Raw genomic sequence first — 17240 nt, 5'->3', positions numbered from 1 at the left:
AGCTCAGTAGCTGCTAATTTCTTTGGCTGTCCTTACAGTTGTGTCTCATCTCTGTTGATCCTTCCTTCTTTCCTTCCACACACACAGAAAAAACAGACACACGCTCACACATTCTAACACTCCTCACCAACCGAGCTTGAGCCATGTGTGAAAGCCCTTTGTCTCTCTGTCTTACTCTTCTTCTGGTGAGACTCAAGAGCCGAAAGGAAAAAACAACTTTTTCCCCCCTCATAAGCGTACTCTGAAACATAACTAGAAGTTGGCAAAAAACGAAGTGAGAAGGGGGACACATTTCCACACATGATGAAAAGCTAAACAAACCTGGCACAGAGCCCTGAATATCTTTGAACCTGCACAAACCTGAAAATTTAAATGGATTTCTGTAGCACTAAGACCAAAGTTTCACATTAAGATTAAAGTAGTAAATTTAAATGGGATATTTATATCACCCAGCTCCCTCATTTGTGAACTGGACCACATCAATGGGATGTAAAAGCAAAAAGACATGCATTTGCTTGATTTTAGATAACATACTGCAATCCAAATAAGCCAATATAAAAATCACAGTGAATGCAAAGAACTCTAGTTTAACTTAATTTTCACTCAACTTAACTGAATTTCACTAAACTGGAATTACTATTATTACATATATAACAAAGGTTAACAAATACAGTAACAAATGTATTGCTCATGGTTAATTCATGTTAGTTAATACATTAACTAATGTTAACAAATGAACCTTATTGTAAAGTGCTACCGCTAACTGTCAAGAGCTTGTTATAGGAGAGACACATCTTTCTTATACGGTTATTGTTTAAACCAAGGCGAAAACGGTATCGTTGTTCATCAGCAATTTGTTTGGTTTCCATTGCACATTAACAAAAACTTTTAATAACAAATCACTATTATTATTAATATTACTAAAAATATAGGCCTAATAGCAGTCTTTAGGTCCGAACACAGCACAATAATCAGTCATCGAAAATCAAAAGCAGCTTCAAATACCGAATTTTAAGTCAGATGTCAAAAGCTCGGTCAGTTTTTACTGTCACATTTGGTGAATAACTGACTGTGGTTTGAGACTCATTGACCAGCGTAACTCTCAGGCAAAGTTTGCAAATTGCATGTGATATCCATGGGATTGTCTTTTGGGTGAAATATTTCTATACGACATTATATTTTTCTTCATCACTAACTCCATCTTTGCTCACAAAATGATAGAAAAAGATTCTCATTTCCCACGATAATAAAACAAAGTAAATAATTAAATAAATGACTAAAACTAATCATGAAGACGGCTAAGCAACAGAGATAGTGAAAGCACAAAGAGATGTTTGATTATTGCACTGAGCTAAATCTCCCAGCACTCCCCTCCCCTGTGACCTCATCACAAAGTTAACACAAAACATACTGGGCGACAGTGTCCTTCCTGTAGTCCAGCAAAGATCAAAGTCACAGAAATAAACTATTCCCAAAAATACCAGCATCCACCATAACCAAGCCAATGAAAACTCCCAGTTAAACATAACGCCCACCCTTTAAAAGTTAACATCAATGAACTGGCCCCTAAACGGGTGTGCACACGCTCGCTCGCACACACACAAACGCACAAAAGTTCCTTCAGCAGAGCCAATTAAGATCAAGTCTTCTGTTAACTTGTCATGCTGTCTAAGCAACAGCAGAAATGCAGCTGTTAAGGCCAATGGGCTACCATGGTAATATGAGAGGGTTAACTGCCCTCTTCCTCCAGTTTCCTCTCTTTCTCCACAAGACATGTCAGTGCTAATACTGACGGCTTTAGCCAATGCCCTCAGAATGGTGACCAGGATCCAACACAAGAAGGGCGTGAATAAAAGTTTGAGTAATAGGAGTGTAATGATTGAACTTCATCAGTTACATTTATACCATGGTTCTGTTTTCAGTAAATATTTGTCAAGTCTAGTGGTCGACCGATATATCAGCTGATATTTGGCATTTTTTAAATATCGGCAGATAAGTTTTTCTGTTTGGCCGATGTGTTGAAATGTCTTATTTTGACGGCGCTGAGAACACTGGCTCAGAGAACGGCAGCATCTGAGCACACAGAGCTCCCATTCTCCATCTTCATATGATCTCTGTTTAACAGTTTAATACGTTACTTGATAGAAAGGTTAAACAAAGAAAGTAAACTAAAAAAGTATTATAGCATGTGTTTTATATTATTAGTAACAGAAAGGCAAACACTATAATCCTTTCTCATTTACCATCAGCATTCAGCAAATACGCAATTATATCTTTTAAACAAATCTTTGAATATCTAATAAACATTTAATTTCACAAACATTGCAGACAGTCCAGCTGTCAGATATTCTGAAGTGCGCATCTGTTACTCTGTGTGTGACGGTGAGTTCATGTGAATTGAATGCTGACAGAAGAGTTCAGCTTCACTGGAGACGTGTGATCGACAAACTTTAAACCCTTTAAACCCAAACTTCAAATAGTGGGCTTTCCAGTAGCCCACTATGTCATATTTATGTCATTTTCACTGTGCACTGTATGTAAAATTAGTGTTACCTTGTCCTTATTTGAAAAAAAATATAATTCCCAGTGCACACAAACTTACCAGATTACCGAGTGCTCTGTTGGTTACAGTGTTTATTTCCTTTTTAATCCATATTTTTTCAAACATATTTGTGAAAAATACTGTAATATGATTACAGAATCAAAAAGTTGCCATCTAAAGTAAGTCTGTTTAATTTAGAGATTTATTTTCTTAATTCATTTTCAAATTATTTATTTCTAATTTATTACATTTTAATTCAAATAAATATAAAGTATATCGGCCTCATATCAGCCATCGGCCATCAAAAAAACAATATCGGTCAACCACTGTAAGTCATTATAAGGGGGTGCACTAATTTGAGGCCAATACAATCTGACCCATTGATCTGACTGGTAAAAATTTACTGTTAACAAGCATTAACCCATATATGCTGCAGCATACGCATTAGACTTTATATTAAAAAAAAAAAAAAATTTATAAATTAAAAAAAAACTATTCGAAATTTAAATAAATAAAAACAAACCAACTGAATCTGTGACAAGAAAAATACAGAATGACTATCTGATTTCCTAAACAAATTAATCTTGAGCAGTTTTATTTTAGTGGATCAAAAAACAAAATACTCTTATGAGCCATCTGAGAAAAAAAGTTCCTCAAAAGTTTTTAAAGAATAGTTGAAACCATTAAGGAAATGGTATCATTAGGAGGAATAGTAACCAGAACATTTACATTCCTAGCAATTTCTGTCCATAAAGTAGTGACAGATCTTTTCTACCATACATCCAAATAAAACTGATTATCAAAAATTAGGGTGGGGACTATCCATCGGTTATGTTTAGATGGAGGAAGATCTGAATGTGCGCTGGGAGTCGATTATAAGAAAGAGGCAGGGTTTAAGCAGACTAAATATTTGGAGAAGTCTGGCAGAGAGAAGTCTGTCATTTCGCTGAAGGATTGTGTCATTGTATTTTAATTAAAAATCAGGAGGTCAAAATTATTTATTTCTTTAATAAAACATGCATGCATGGGTGAGTCATTCACAATAAGATCAGTAAGATGTATGTACAAAATAGATTTTCATTTTTCATAGAATCTGTAGATTTTCATAGAATTTTAATTTTATGCTGACTTATGCAGACACAGCATAAAAGCGTCGCACACCAGAGAGATGTTTAAAAGCAAGAGATGTATCCAATACAAGCTCAGAAACTATTCTGCTTGAAAATCATTAGCATCTAAGACTTGTTTACTATCTTTAAGGTTTTGTTCAGTAATGCAAATCAATAGCAATCTGCAACAATAAATAAACTTGGTAAACATCTCAAAGCTGTAATTGCAGGACGAATTGTTAATGTAAACACGCATATCCGTGAGCTCTCCAAAGAGGTTTGTCACAGACTAGTGCTATTATGTGAGTATGAGTGCACAGACATGTTATATAAAAAGTACACTTGTATGTATTCACATCTTTATGTTAAGTAAATTTTACATGGTTTTGTGCTTTCTTTTCCTCGCTAAGTTTATGCCAATTACCATAACTACCTTTAAAAACTGACGAACAACTCATACAAATGTATTTACGTTTTCAGAAGCATCATTAAACACGCAATGAACCGTGGTTCAAACACACGTGCCGAACTGTGGGCGGCAAACCATATGCTTCTTTTGTATGGGAATCATTTCACCCCTACTGAGTAAATGTATGAGTTTGCATGTCAGAGTGTGTAGGATTGTAAGCGCTGTGGAATCTGCATGCGGCTTTAAACTGAGCCCCAGTGACACTACGCCACCCAATTACCTGATGCAGACACACATGCCACTGAATATTCTACATCTAGTGCCCATGTACGCACACCAGAACGTGAAAGAGAATAAAATTCAAAGAATTAAACAAGCTGGCGAATGGTAATTTATTAAAAAAGCAGGATGTGAGGCACTGTAAGAGATGAAGCGTGAGACTTTCTCCTCTCAACAGCCTTTGTATCAGGCAACATCTGAAACGGGGAGGATTTTACACTGCATGTGTTTACACCTTTTAAATAACAGGGAGGAAGTCACTGTTTAAATTTGGTTGAGTGCTGTAACGTGCAAGCGGATCCTCAACAGAGGCTTTCTGTCACTGCAAACAAACTCACCCTCAGAGATTCCACTGTATGCCCAGAACGACGTCTGAAACATGAATCCTAAAAACAAATCCCATACTGCCATGTCCGTGACAAAATGACAGGAAATGTTGTCAGCTGTATGGGTTCCATCTCTGCCGTGTCACACTGGTTAGTCCCACCCACTGCAAAATGTCATTGTTCAACTTATGCACAGATCAGCCAATTATAAAAGAGATTATTTACACTACCGGTGAAAAATGTGTTATATCTGTTAAATATATATATATAAATAAATAAATAAAATACTTTTTAGCAAGGACGCATTAAAATGATCAAATATGACAGTAAAGGCATTTATTATGTGACAAAAAAAATATTTTAAATAAATATTCTTTTAAACTAATCAATTTTTTTAAACATTGATAAGTAATGTTTCTTGAGCGCTAAATATTAATATTAGAATGATTTCTGAAGGATCATGTGACACTGAAGACTGGAGTAATTGCCACCACAGGAATAAAATTGCATTTTAAAATACATTAAATTAGAATAAAATTCACAATATTACCATTTCTACTGTATTTGAGATCAAATAAATATAGCCTTGGTGAGCAGAAGAGACTTCTTTCAAAAACATTAAAAAATCTTACCAACCCTACACCAAACTTTTTAACATTAGTGTACATACTGAAGCTTTCAAAAGGTACAATAACAAAAACTGTACAATTAAATTACGGGCACTCTGTTGCAAAAAACACCCAGCATAAGGAATGTAAAATAAAACCTTTCTAACATCCACTTTCATTTTGTACATGCATTCGCCTCAATGCCAGTATTCACCACGCTTTCACTACCTCACTACAGTTTCACTATAGCACAGACAAAGAAGTTTACAAAAATGATAAAGCACATAATATAGAAGCTTAATGTCATCTAAAAAGAATAACACAAACTTTCTCAACTGGTTTTATTTCTAAAACACTATAATAAGAGTGTAAAACTCCATCTGAGATGGTTTACGTGTCTTTGATTTGAATCATTCGACACTTACATCACTGTGGGTCAGACTAACATTCTTACGTGTGTGTGTGTGTGCGTGCGTGCGTGCGTGCGCGTGCGTGCGTGCGTGTGTTAAGATGAAGATTAGCAAAAGAAACAGATTAGCAAAGAAAGGTTCATATAATCTGGATTAGTTTGAAACGACCAATTCACACATGTACAAAAAACCTGATCAGTCATCAATTACAGAGAGGGAGAGAAAGACAGAGACAGTGTGCCGCTCTTAGGAGATAAAAGAGTAATGCTGAAAAAGATGTCGAGAACAGAGATGGGGATAAAAACAGACATGAGGTCATGAGCAGCTAATTATCCTGTCAGTAGTAATGCACTCAAGCCTATGATCACCACAGGGTCATCTGTACTACACGCACCTGAGAGAGAGATGTGTGTCGGTGCGTTTTAAGTTAGCAGATGAGTCTGTTTGTGAGCTCAATGTGAGTCCTTCACCTCTTGGATGTGGGTACGTGGCCTGACAGAAAACGGATTTAAAACACATTATTTCCTTCACAGAACTTCTCATGTGTTATTCCTTTCAGTAACGTTCAAGATTTTTCCCTCCATTTCCACACAGCGGTCTTTTAGCACTCCACGGTCCATTATTAGCTGTAAAAATGCCACTTTCATTACCCCATTGTCATCAAGATGCTCAAATCTGCATCCTTCAGCACCAAGCCTTCACCTTTTCACTTCTGCTCATCTCCTTTTCTTATAGCCTCCACTTCACATCTCTGCAAAATCTCCCAGCGTCCTTCTCTCCCGATTAAAGAGGCCTATTTTATTTGTCTCTTCTTGTTCATCCCTAAACCACTCTATTTCCCCTATTCGAATCACTCACCTCATGCATCGTCTAGTTTATACTATAAAGCGACCCTGAGCTGAACCAAAGCTTCAGACAAAACAAAATTCATATAAAAAGCAGCCATATAAAAGTTGATCTTATTTTTCAAATTCATCAAGTTTAATAGGTCTACCATGCCTTTCACCCACCACACAGATGTTACTTACCTATTGGTGATGGGGCAGAGATGTGGCATCACGTGGCAGCCGTTTTTCTCTCTTCGTCAGAAGTTCTCAGCGTTGTGGATTCTGCGGCGTCTCTATGCGTTTGCTTTACTGTACAATGATGTGTCCAGAAAGAGATCTGAGAAAAGAGGCAGACGAGAATGTTGTGAAGTCTCGAGTACTATAACAAAACTGAAACAACCCAATTTTAACATTTCTTAAAGCAAACATAAAAAATATGCTATTATATGCTGTTTCAAATAATTTCATTAAAATATACAATTATATATATATATATATATATATATATATATATATATATATATATATATATATATATATATATGATATTAATTATATAAAATGTAAGTTTTCAAAAGAAGCCTCTTCTGCTCACCAGTTGATTTGACAAAAAAAAAAAAGAAAAAAAGAAAAAGAAATCTTGTGAAATGTTATTACAATTTAAAATAAAAGTTTACTATTTGAATATATTTTAAAATACAATTTATTCCTGTGATGCAAAGCTGAATTGTCAGCATCATTACTCCAGTCTTCAGTGTCACATGATCCTTCAGAAATCACTCTAATATGCTGATTTGATGCTCAAGAAACATTTATTATTATTATTATCAATGTTGAAAACAGTTGTGTGCAATTTTTTTCAGGATTCTTTGATGAATGGAAAGTTCAAAAGAACAGTATTTATTTGGAATATAAATCTTTTGTAACATTATAAATGTCTTTACTGTCAATTTAAAGCATCCTTGCTGAATAAATTTCTTTAATTTCTTTCTAAAAACAAAAACAAACATTTTCTTACTGACTTACTACTTACTTGAGCATCAAATCATCATATTAGAATGATTTCTGAAGGATCATGTGACACTGAAGACTGGAGTAATGATGCTGAAAATTCAGCTTTGCATCACAGGAATAAATTATATTTTACTTACTATATTACATAGAAAATAACCTGGATGCAAACCAAGACAAGATTATTTATAAATTAAGTCTGCAAAAACAGCTGCAGTTCACATTATGCAACACTTAAAAACATAGTATTATATAACAGAATCAAAATACAATCTATAATAATAACCTTCTTGACTTGAGTACAAACTATTCACATGTTTTCTCCATCATGAACTCCACAGCAATGCTAAAAAAATGTCTCCAATGTGCTGGACAAGCAGGTATTTAAGAAGGAGGAACCGTTCAAGTAGAGTTGATCAGTCTGAAGCCCTGAAGAACTCAGACCAGTTCAGAAATCAATCCCATCATCCCCTAGACATGACTTCAAACACAAGCTGGGCTCTAACTGCTCTATACTCCCAGGGAAGCCCAAATCTCCTCAGCTTAACACCATTATCATCTGAAAACCTGCTCACGGCAGTACAGAGGGCTGGATTCACTATCCCGTCAACTAGTGTTGTGTGTCGTGTGTGTCCAGTCTAGTATAGCAGGTGTAAAGTGAGATATTACTGGGTCACATAATGCACTCACTGATGACTGAATTAAGCCTCTTTCAGATGAGTCATATCATTGAACTCCAACGCATTGGAGCAAAGCATCAACTACAGCACTTCCGGTCAAGCGTTTTAGTGTGCCACTCAAAGTTCAAACAATTTCACCAACCCCACTTGCTGCTGACCTTTCAAAGCGTAACCAATGATTACCAGACAATTTATAAGTATGCGGCCCCTGTGTTTGGCATGAAAGGTCTGCACCCATAGTTATGATTTTCATCATGTTATGATTTTGTCTGTCTTTGTTTGTTACTGTCTTTCCAAAGCAACATGAATATGTTTCAAACTGTCACTTGTCACTTTTCACTTTTTTTTTTTTTTTTTTTTTTTTTTTACTGTTTTCAGTGGTAACAGTGGTCTACCCACACTTACATAAATAATATAGACTAATATAATAACAAGATGATTATGATGAAATTTAATAATAACATTTGATAACAGAAACTGCATTATCCATATATGACTGGATATATCAGTCTATCACTAGTCACATGACAACTTTTTTTGTTGTTGTGTCCAATTTGTCCAGGGGACATTTATGTTTTTTTCCTTTCTGTGATTCATCAAAACAATTGTTCTGATTTCAAATCGTTTTTGCCTTTTACTGTGTGCACTTCCTGCTTGCTTGCTACCTAGCAACCTTATAAAAATAAATAAAATCACTCTTCCGTGACGTAGTCTATATGGATGTGCCCAAGGCCTAAATCCAAATTCAGAAAGGCACGGAAAATGAATAATGCATTCTACGGAGCCCCTAAAAGGACATGGTTATGCTTGCTGTGGTAGTCGGTTACATTAAAGTACATCAGATTTCACTTATCACGTGCAAAGAGTAAGAAGAAATGACTGAAAGGGCTATGTCGGAGGATGTGTAGTCAGTACCGCTGCTCCCTATAAACAGAGTACGTGTAATCACGAATTAGAAAGTGAAAGTGAAATGCAAGCGTGCATTCAGAAGCGATTTCAATACCCTGCATATTGATGGCAGCTCCCTGATGCCCGCAAACTATATACAATACAATTACCCAACTATATTGCAATGCAAAAGCACTGAAATTAGATATGCACCGATCAATCAGCCAGGGATCGGATTCGGCCGATTGCCCACATGATCGGCTCTGATCAAGTGACCGGCCAGTCAGTCTCGCGTCTTTCCAATTCTGAGCCGATCCAATCCGTTTAGTTACCAGCAGCACAGACAATAACATCAAATGCATGTTCTCGATCTCTTCTCTCCGACGGCGAAGTGACACACACCCGCCTGCTCTCTCTCTCTCACTCATCTCATTCGCTCCGGTTAAATATTGCTTGTATTGCACATAATTTTAGTCATTCCCGCAGGTATTGCCCTCACAACAAAAGTGCGCGTACCAATGATCTATATTAGTGCAAAAAATTGCAATGTCTAATTGAAATATATATTTTTTTTCCTCCCATCACCATGTCCCTTTAAGGGCTCCGTAGAATGCGTCATTTACTGTCTGAACATAGCATTCAGCTTCGGGCACATCCCTAGTTGGCTGCAACAGTTCACATGTGAAGGTCAAAGCAGCACAAGACGCTTGGGTTGACACCCTGACCCTGTTTCAGAACCTGTATGTTCTTCAATAAAAACAACAGCATTGTGTTTTTTTTTAGCATTTTAATTTAGATTAGAGTTAGAATATTTTAATAATAATAATAATAATAATAATAATAATAATAATATTATAATATTCTTAAGTGAACTATGACTTTCAAATATGATCCCATAAAACTGTATATTTCCGCTGTCCTTCCCATAACACACAGTGAAGACATTTAACGGGAAGAAGCAGAGAAGGCATTTCAAACCTGTGCAGCTGTAATACGCTTCACAGAATTCTCACCTCTGCTCTCTAATTGAAGAAGAAAGTTATTTATGCTGTCTAATGAGCTTTAGAAAGTCAATTCCTTGACATGCACAATAATAATTAAAATTGATACTTAGCCTGAGCGCATCTATTCAGGACAGCAAAAGAATCACAATACTATTGATTTTCACACCTCTACCGCAAAGAGACGAAAACAGAAACAGAAAACAGAAGTCCCTTCATCTGACGATGGATAGATGGAAGTAACACAAGGACTGTGTCTCAAAATATAGTGAGCTGCCAACATGCCGATCAGGATTTTTGGATGTCACAGAAATATTTATGATGTCTAACTCACAGTAGGCAGTTCACTAGTTTTCGAAAGACAGCAATAAACAAATTAGAGACAAAGAATAGTTTTCTGATGTACTTCTCACAAACTGCACATAAACAGATCTTCCTTGTCAAGAAGGCAAAGAAAAAAAACATTCCAAACATGGAGGCACATTAAAAACTGAAAGTAGATCAATGTTAAAAGCCAATTCAGGTTTACACATCACATGCAGCTCAATCAATATTAGACCCAACAATTGAAATAAATAATAATCGCCAAAAGGTGCTTCCGTAGTTAAAGAATGAATGTGAGCACAAGAGATGAGAGTGAGAGAGATGAAGTGAGAGAGTGGAAGAGACAGATAGAGATAGATGATCAACTCAGCACCGGACGGCAATCTACTGCTAGGAGAGATGGAAAGACAGAGGACCGGCGATAAACAGAAGCAGAAAAGATAGAAGATGAGAAACAAAGTGAAAGAGTGAGTTGAATAAAAATGGAAGCATAAAAAAAAGAAAGTGACGAAATACCTGTAAGAACTGTTTTAAACATCCTGCATCTGCATTACATTTCCTTTGATGACGGACATAAATTATAAAATGGTTATCAGGGTGGGCCATTAAAGGAATAGGCCGAGTTCATAATTTTGGAGTGAAATATTCCTTAAAGAGCCATTATAAGAAATCACATTTATATGAGAACGGTGACCTCATTCAAATGCTAATTTAAATGGATCCACAAACCCCAAAGTACTCATTTGTATTCAGTCTGGCAATTATTTTTAAGTTACAGCTGATAACTGACATATGTTGATATTGTAAATCTATACTTACTCATTTTAAATATTCCTTTTGACATCCATTATAGAAAATAGACACCACCGTTCAAATGTTTAAGGTCATTAAGATTTTATTTTAAAAGAAATTAATATTTTTATTCAGTAAAGATGCACTAAATTGATCAAAAGTAATGGTAAAGACATTCATAATGTTACAAAAGATATTAGAATGATTTCTAAACTGGATCATGTGACACTGAAGACTTGCGTAATGATGCTGAAAATTGCTTATTTTAAAATACAAAACAGTTCCTTGAAATTACAATAATATTTCTGTTTTTACTGCATTTTAAAAACTCAAGTTAGTAAATAGAAGTAAATAGATTAGAGATGCACTGATGTATCAGCCAACAATTGGTATCGGCCATTAAAAGCTATTATCATCACTATCGGTCATCGGCTGATTGTTTAAAAACAGCCGATAATCGGGGCAGATTATATCCTGTCAAACAAAAAGGTGTGGAAAAACATGTTCAGACAAACTCATACTGTGTGAAGAAAATCTCTCATGTTGAATTTAGTTAACGCGACAATAACGCATTAACAGTTTAAAAACAAAAATAGCGACATTAAAGGAACACTCCACTTTTTTTGAAAATAGGCTCATTTTCCCACTTCCCTAGAGTTAAACAGTTGAGTTTTACCGTTTTCGAATCCATTCAGCCGATCCCTGGGTCTGGCGGTGCCACTTTTAGTATAGCTTAGCATAGTTCATTGAATCTGATTAGACTGTTAGCATCTCGCTCAAAAATGACCAAAGAGTTTCAATATTTTTCCTATTTAAAACTCGATTCTTCTGTAGTTACATCATGTACTAAGACCAACGGAAAATGAAAAGTTGCGATTTTCTAGGCTGATATGGCTAGGAACTATACTCTCATTCTGGCGTAATAATCAAGGAACTTTGCTGCCGTACCATGGCTGCAGCAGGCGCAATGATATTACGCAGCGTCTCTCACAAATGTCTCCATGGTTGCAAGGCACGCTCCCTGTGCAAGCAGGGGGTCACAGGCGCCGCGTAATATCATTGCGCCTGCTGCACCCATGGTACGGCAGCAAAGTTCCTTGATTATTACGCCAGAATGAGAGTATAGTTCCTAGCCATATCAGCCTAGAAAATTGCAACTTTTCATTTTCTGTCGGTCTTGGTACACGATGTAACTACAGAAGAGTCAAGTTTTAAATAGGAAAAATATCGAAACTCTTTGGTCATTTTTGTGCGAGATGCTAACGGTCTAATCAGATTCAATGAACTATGCTAAGCTATGCTAAAAGTGGTACCACCAGACCCGGAGATCGGCTGAATGGATTTGAAAAAGGTAAAACTCAACTGTTTAACTCTAGGGGAGTTGGAAAATGAGCCTATTTTCAAAAAAGTGGAGTGTTCCTTTAAAGCAGGTTCTATTTGACCCTATGAATCACCCATAGTTCAAGCTAGGGTTGCTAGGTCGGTTTTTGTGTGTGTGTGTGTGTGTGTTTGTTTTTGCTACGCTATTTGTAGCGCCTTTCATCCAGTAATCACAAAGAGCCTTGTGCTTTGTTACTTCTGATAAGAAACAAAGTCTCAGTTTTCAAATTCTGTCAATTTTATCATGAAATTCAAACAATAAATCGCGTTTTGACGCTCTGAAATGTGACATGACACAGACACAAAAATTGTACTGAGAGCGGACATCCGCAGACCCTCCTGATGACGAAAATTACGTCACATTACAGGGAGCGGACGGTCACGGAACGTGGGCAGCCGAAGTATACTTTGGGCTTAATTAAAGAGCTTCCTAGAACGACCTGAAGGTAGCATTAGGCAGCGAGAGGTACAGGTGTGTTCTTCAGAGTGAAGCTATGGTGTGTTAAAACAGATGATAAGAGAGAATAAGTGTCAACATGAAGAGCGCTGCTGTCAGCTGGAGGACAGATAGACGCGCTCACACAGGTATACAGAAGATAAATGCTTCCCCTTCACACATTTAACTGAAGACATTCAAGGGCAACAAGTCATGATCAGACGCTCTCTGCCAAGAGTGCTTCATTTTTCTTTTCTTCCCACTTCTACCAGTCCTCTTACTAGCCAACCACAGTCTTCCTTTCTAATGCTTTTATCTGCACCCTTGAAAGTGCCTTTCATAACTCCGTCTGTGTGGACTGGTGTGAAGGAATACATTCTGAATTTACACATCAGCATTTCTTTCCAACAAAGGCAATATTTTAATTTTACTTAATGCATTTTAATGTGGGAGGGACTATGAATCATTCAGCTGAACTTTAGCTTCTTAACTTTAGCTTTGACTGCAGTTAACTTAATATTGTATTTTTAACATTTTAATTTTCTCACTAATGATTGTGAGAATAAAATAATTGGCAGACCACCTGCTGAAGATCCTCACTTTATGTGCAGCGCTACCTCTCATAAAAATATTCATACATTTGTTTTGGTGGCCTAATGAGAGTAATAGATCACATGTGTGTCGCCACATGGAGTTCTAGAGATGAGAAAACTTCTATGGGGCATTAAGGGGGGTATTTGCACATCATGTGCATTGGCAAATTTGGATTGTTTTCCAATTGGGTATGCCTAATTCATTTCCACTTGGCCACATAAAAATGTCTCTCTTCAAAACCAAAATGAATGTGATATACTGTACCCATTCTACATGCAAATATAACAGTTGATTTCCATGATGATCCTAATGCAGTAGGCAGCAAAATTTTCTGCTTAACACACCCTTGGACAGTCACTTCACAGGCTCTTTACAGGCAGACAGAACCTCAGCATCCAAAAAGACCTGAAAAAACAACTGTGCATGTATGTATGCACATGTCAGCCTTGGCACTAGGGCTGCATGATATAACCAAAATTATTGAAATATTGCAAATGTACATATCGCAACAGCTTGCGATAATCTTTTTGAGTTCATGCAGTTACAAAAACTCAAAGTTTTAGGTTTCTGCAGACAGCAGAGAGTAAAGAAAGCGAGCGCATAGCAATATATTGGATCCGTGCTAGGCCTGGGCGATAAAACAGAATCGATATTTATCGATAGTACATCTTAATCGATAACTATAGAAAAAAAAAAATGTTCGATATAACTCAATATAGTTTCACTTAAATGCATTACAATGTAAACAGACATGAAGTTTGGTTGCATGAGCAACTCTCAAGCTTGCTCCGTCCCTGGATCACAAACAGACACGCTACGAGTGACACGTTCAGTTGCACAATCGCCACGTGAGATCAGAACAGAGAAACACATGAAAATGAGTGCTGTACCTGCCGGTGACGAGGAGATTGTGTATAAAAAGGACATATCAGCTCGTCAGTGTGGCAGTTTAATGGTTTCCTTACATCTTACAGTTGATCTACTTCAAAGTTCGTCTTGAGAGAGCAGTTGTCATGTCGGTATTAACAGCTGCACAAACACTGTTTTCAATCACACAGTATCTTTTATTTCTGTGCTACATATATTCAAATTATCACAGAAGTACTGAGATAAAAGTTTATAGTTCAGATAAAACACTAATGTCTATGTTATCGATCAAAATAGAGCAAATCAGCTTTTGAAAGAAACTTGAATGCGCTGAAAATGACGCATTTATCGATTACATTGTTTCACCACCAGGTGGCGACAAGTGATTGCTAAAAAAATGTATTTGACATTGAATCTTCATTCAACAGATTCTTTCAAATACACTGATTCATCCAGTAATGAATATGAAACATTATATCGTGATAATTTTTTTTAGCTGTATTGCTCAGCCCTAATCCATGCGTTCGCTCTTAAAGTGATAGCAGCCTAATAAACCTGCTTGTGTGCTTAAAGGAACACTCCACTTTTTTTGAAAATGGAAAAATTAGCCTTAGAGTTAAACAGTTGAGTTTTACCGTTTTCAAATCCATTCAGCCGATCTCTGGGTCTGGAGGTACCACTTTTAGCATAGCTTAGCATAGTTCATTGAATCTGATTAGACGGTTAGCATCTCGCTCAAAAATGACCAAAGAGTTTCGATATTTTTCCTATTTAAAACTTCACTCTTCTGTAGTTACATCGTGTACTAAGACCGACGGAAAATGAAAAGTTGCGATTCATGGCTGCAGCAGGCGCAATGATATTACGCAGCGCCTGTTACCCCCTGCTTGCACAGGGAGCGTGCCTTGCAACCATGGAGACATTTGTGAGAGACGCTGCGTAATATCATTGCGCCTGCTGCAGCCATGGTACGACAGCAAAGTTCCTTGATTATTACACCGGAATGAGAGTATAGTTCCTAGCTATATCGGCTTAGAAAATCGCAACTTTTCATTTTCCGTCGGTCTTAGTACACGCTGTAACTACAGAAGAGTCAAGTTTTAAATAGGAAAAATATCAAAACTCTTTAGTCATTTTTGAGCGAGATGCTAACGGTCTAATCAGATTCAATGAACTATGCTAAGCTATGCTAAAAGTGGTACCGCCAGACCCGAAGATCGGCTGAACGGATTCGAAAACGGTAAAACTCAACTGTTTAACTCTAGGGGAGTTGGAAAATAAGCCTTTTTTCAAAAAAAGTGGAGTGTTCCTTTAATGCTAATGCAAACAGCAAAGAACAAAGAGAAAAAATAAGTTGTCATTGACTAGAGCTGCACGATTCTGGATAAAATGAGAATCACGATTTTTTGGTTTCAAATAGAGATTGTGATTCTCCCACAATTCTGAATAGACAACTAAAGTAAGTAACATGTAATTTACAAGAATTTTAAAAATTTAATAAAAATAAAAATAAAAATAAAAATAAAAAAAAAAGGGTTTTGAAATAATTCAATGACTCAAATACTTTACTGGATGAATCAGTGTTTTTGAACAAATCTTTTGAATGAATGATTCAATGATAAATACATTTTTGTAACAGTAATGATTTATACAGCCATTACATTGTGTCCTAACCAGATGCGGTGCGATAAGATTCCAGCGACGAGCAATTTGACAGTCCACACTAGACGCGACGCGACAACGAGATGCGATAAAAATCAAAACCACAGCCAATCAGAAGAAAGTGTGGGCGGGCTCTCTCGGCAAGAGCACAGCAGACACGATGAAATGGGCAAGTACATAGTAAAATGAATAAATATTACACAATTTAAACATTGTTTAAAGTACATATGGAGTGACTGAACCAATCTTTGTCATAGAATACACTTGTTTGTTCGCACTGAGTTGACAGTTTGAACGTTCTTGTGCACATTTATTTATTTTCAAGATCTGAGGTGAATTAGCCCGTGTTGTTTTCATTACAGCTAAAAAGCTGGGAACACAGAACGATATTCAAACTCACGTTAGATGCTTTTAACATTAAATAAAGCACATAAACAGTATCTGATATTATCATTGCCATACTTTGTGTTGCTGTTCCAGCCGCGATGTCACAGAGAAATAGAAACCGTTTCTAAAATAGAATATTCACATGTCGCCGTCGTGGCTGGTTAGGACAAAAACTCTGATCAACATGGAAAAGATACCTTTTATCGCTTGTCACGGCGTTGTGTCGCGTCTGGTTAGGACGTGGTGTTATTTGAAGCATCAAGTTAGTTTCAAAAGGTGGTTTGCTCTATTTTGATCACTATCGTACACAACAGTGTTTATATCCTAACTGTGAACTTTTATCCCAGTACGTACTTCTGTGAGAATCTGAATATTTGTAACACAGAAATAAACTGTGTGGTTCAAAACAGCTCTCTCTGGCTCAATAGCAGCACAAACACAGATTTGAATGTTCCGGTATGATTTTGTCAGAGGTTTAATAGACATGGACGAATCGTTGTCATTAATAAATAAGATTGCGTAGGTGTTTGAATCAAGATTGCGATCTTTTTACGATTAATCGTGCAGCTCTATCATTGGAAAAAAGTGCACAAAGCGAGAAGGGTAGACTCAGTAGAATGAGATCATTTAGTCAAAATTACACCATTCTACCCACAACAATAAAAAAAATTCTTCATTTGATTTGTTTTATTAACATGCTCAAACAAC

General features: G+C 36.5%; 1 protein-coding gene across 2 annotated transcripts in view; it reads right to left on the bottom strand.

Annotated features, from left to right (window-relative positions):
• Positions 1 to 17240, bottom strand: part of spop (speckle type BTB/POZ protein) — a 78653-nt gene that overhangs the window by 46061 nt on the left and 15352 nt on the right. For both annotated transcript variants that reach the window (XM_051886725.1, XM_051886726.1), the window contains exon 2: positions 6712 to 6847. The gene's annotated coding sequence lies outside the window, so the exon portion shown is untranslated. The remainder of the gene's footprint in view (positions 1 to 6711; positions 6848 to 17240) is intronic.

This window comes from Ctenopharyngodon idella, chromosome 3, assembly GCF_019924925.1.
Source record: "Ctenopharyngodon idella isolate HZGC_01 chromosome 3, HZGC01, whole genome shotgun sequence".
NCBI classification, from domain to species: domain Eukaryota; kingdom Metazoa; phylum Chordata; class Actinopteri; order Cypriniformes; family Xenocyprididae; genus Ctenopharyngodon; species Ctenopharyngodon idella.
This window is presented reverse-complemented; position numbering and strand designations above follow the sequence as displayed.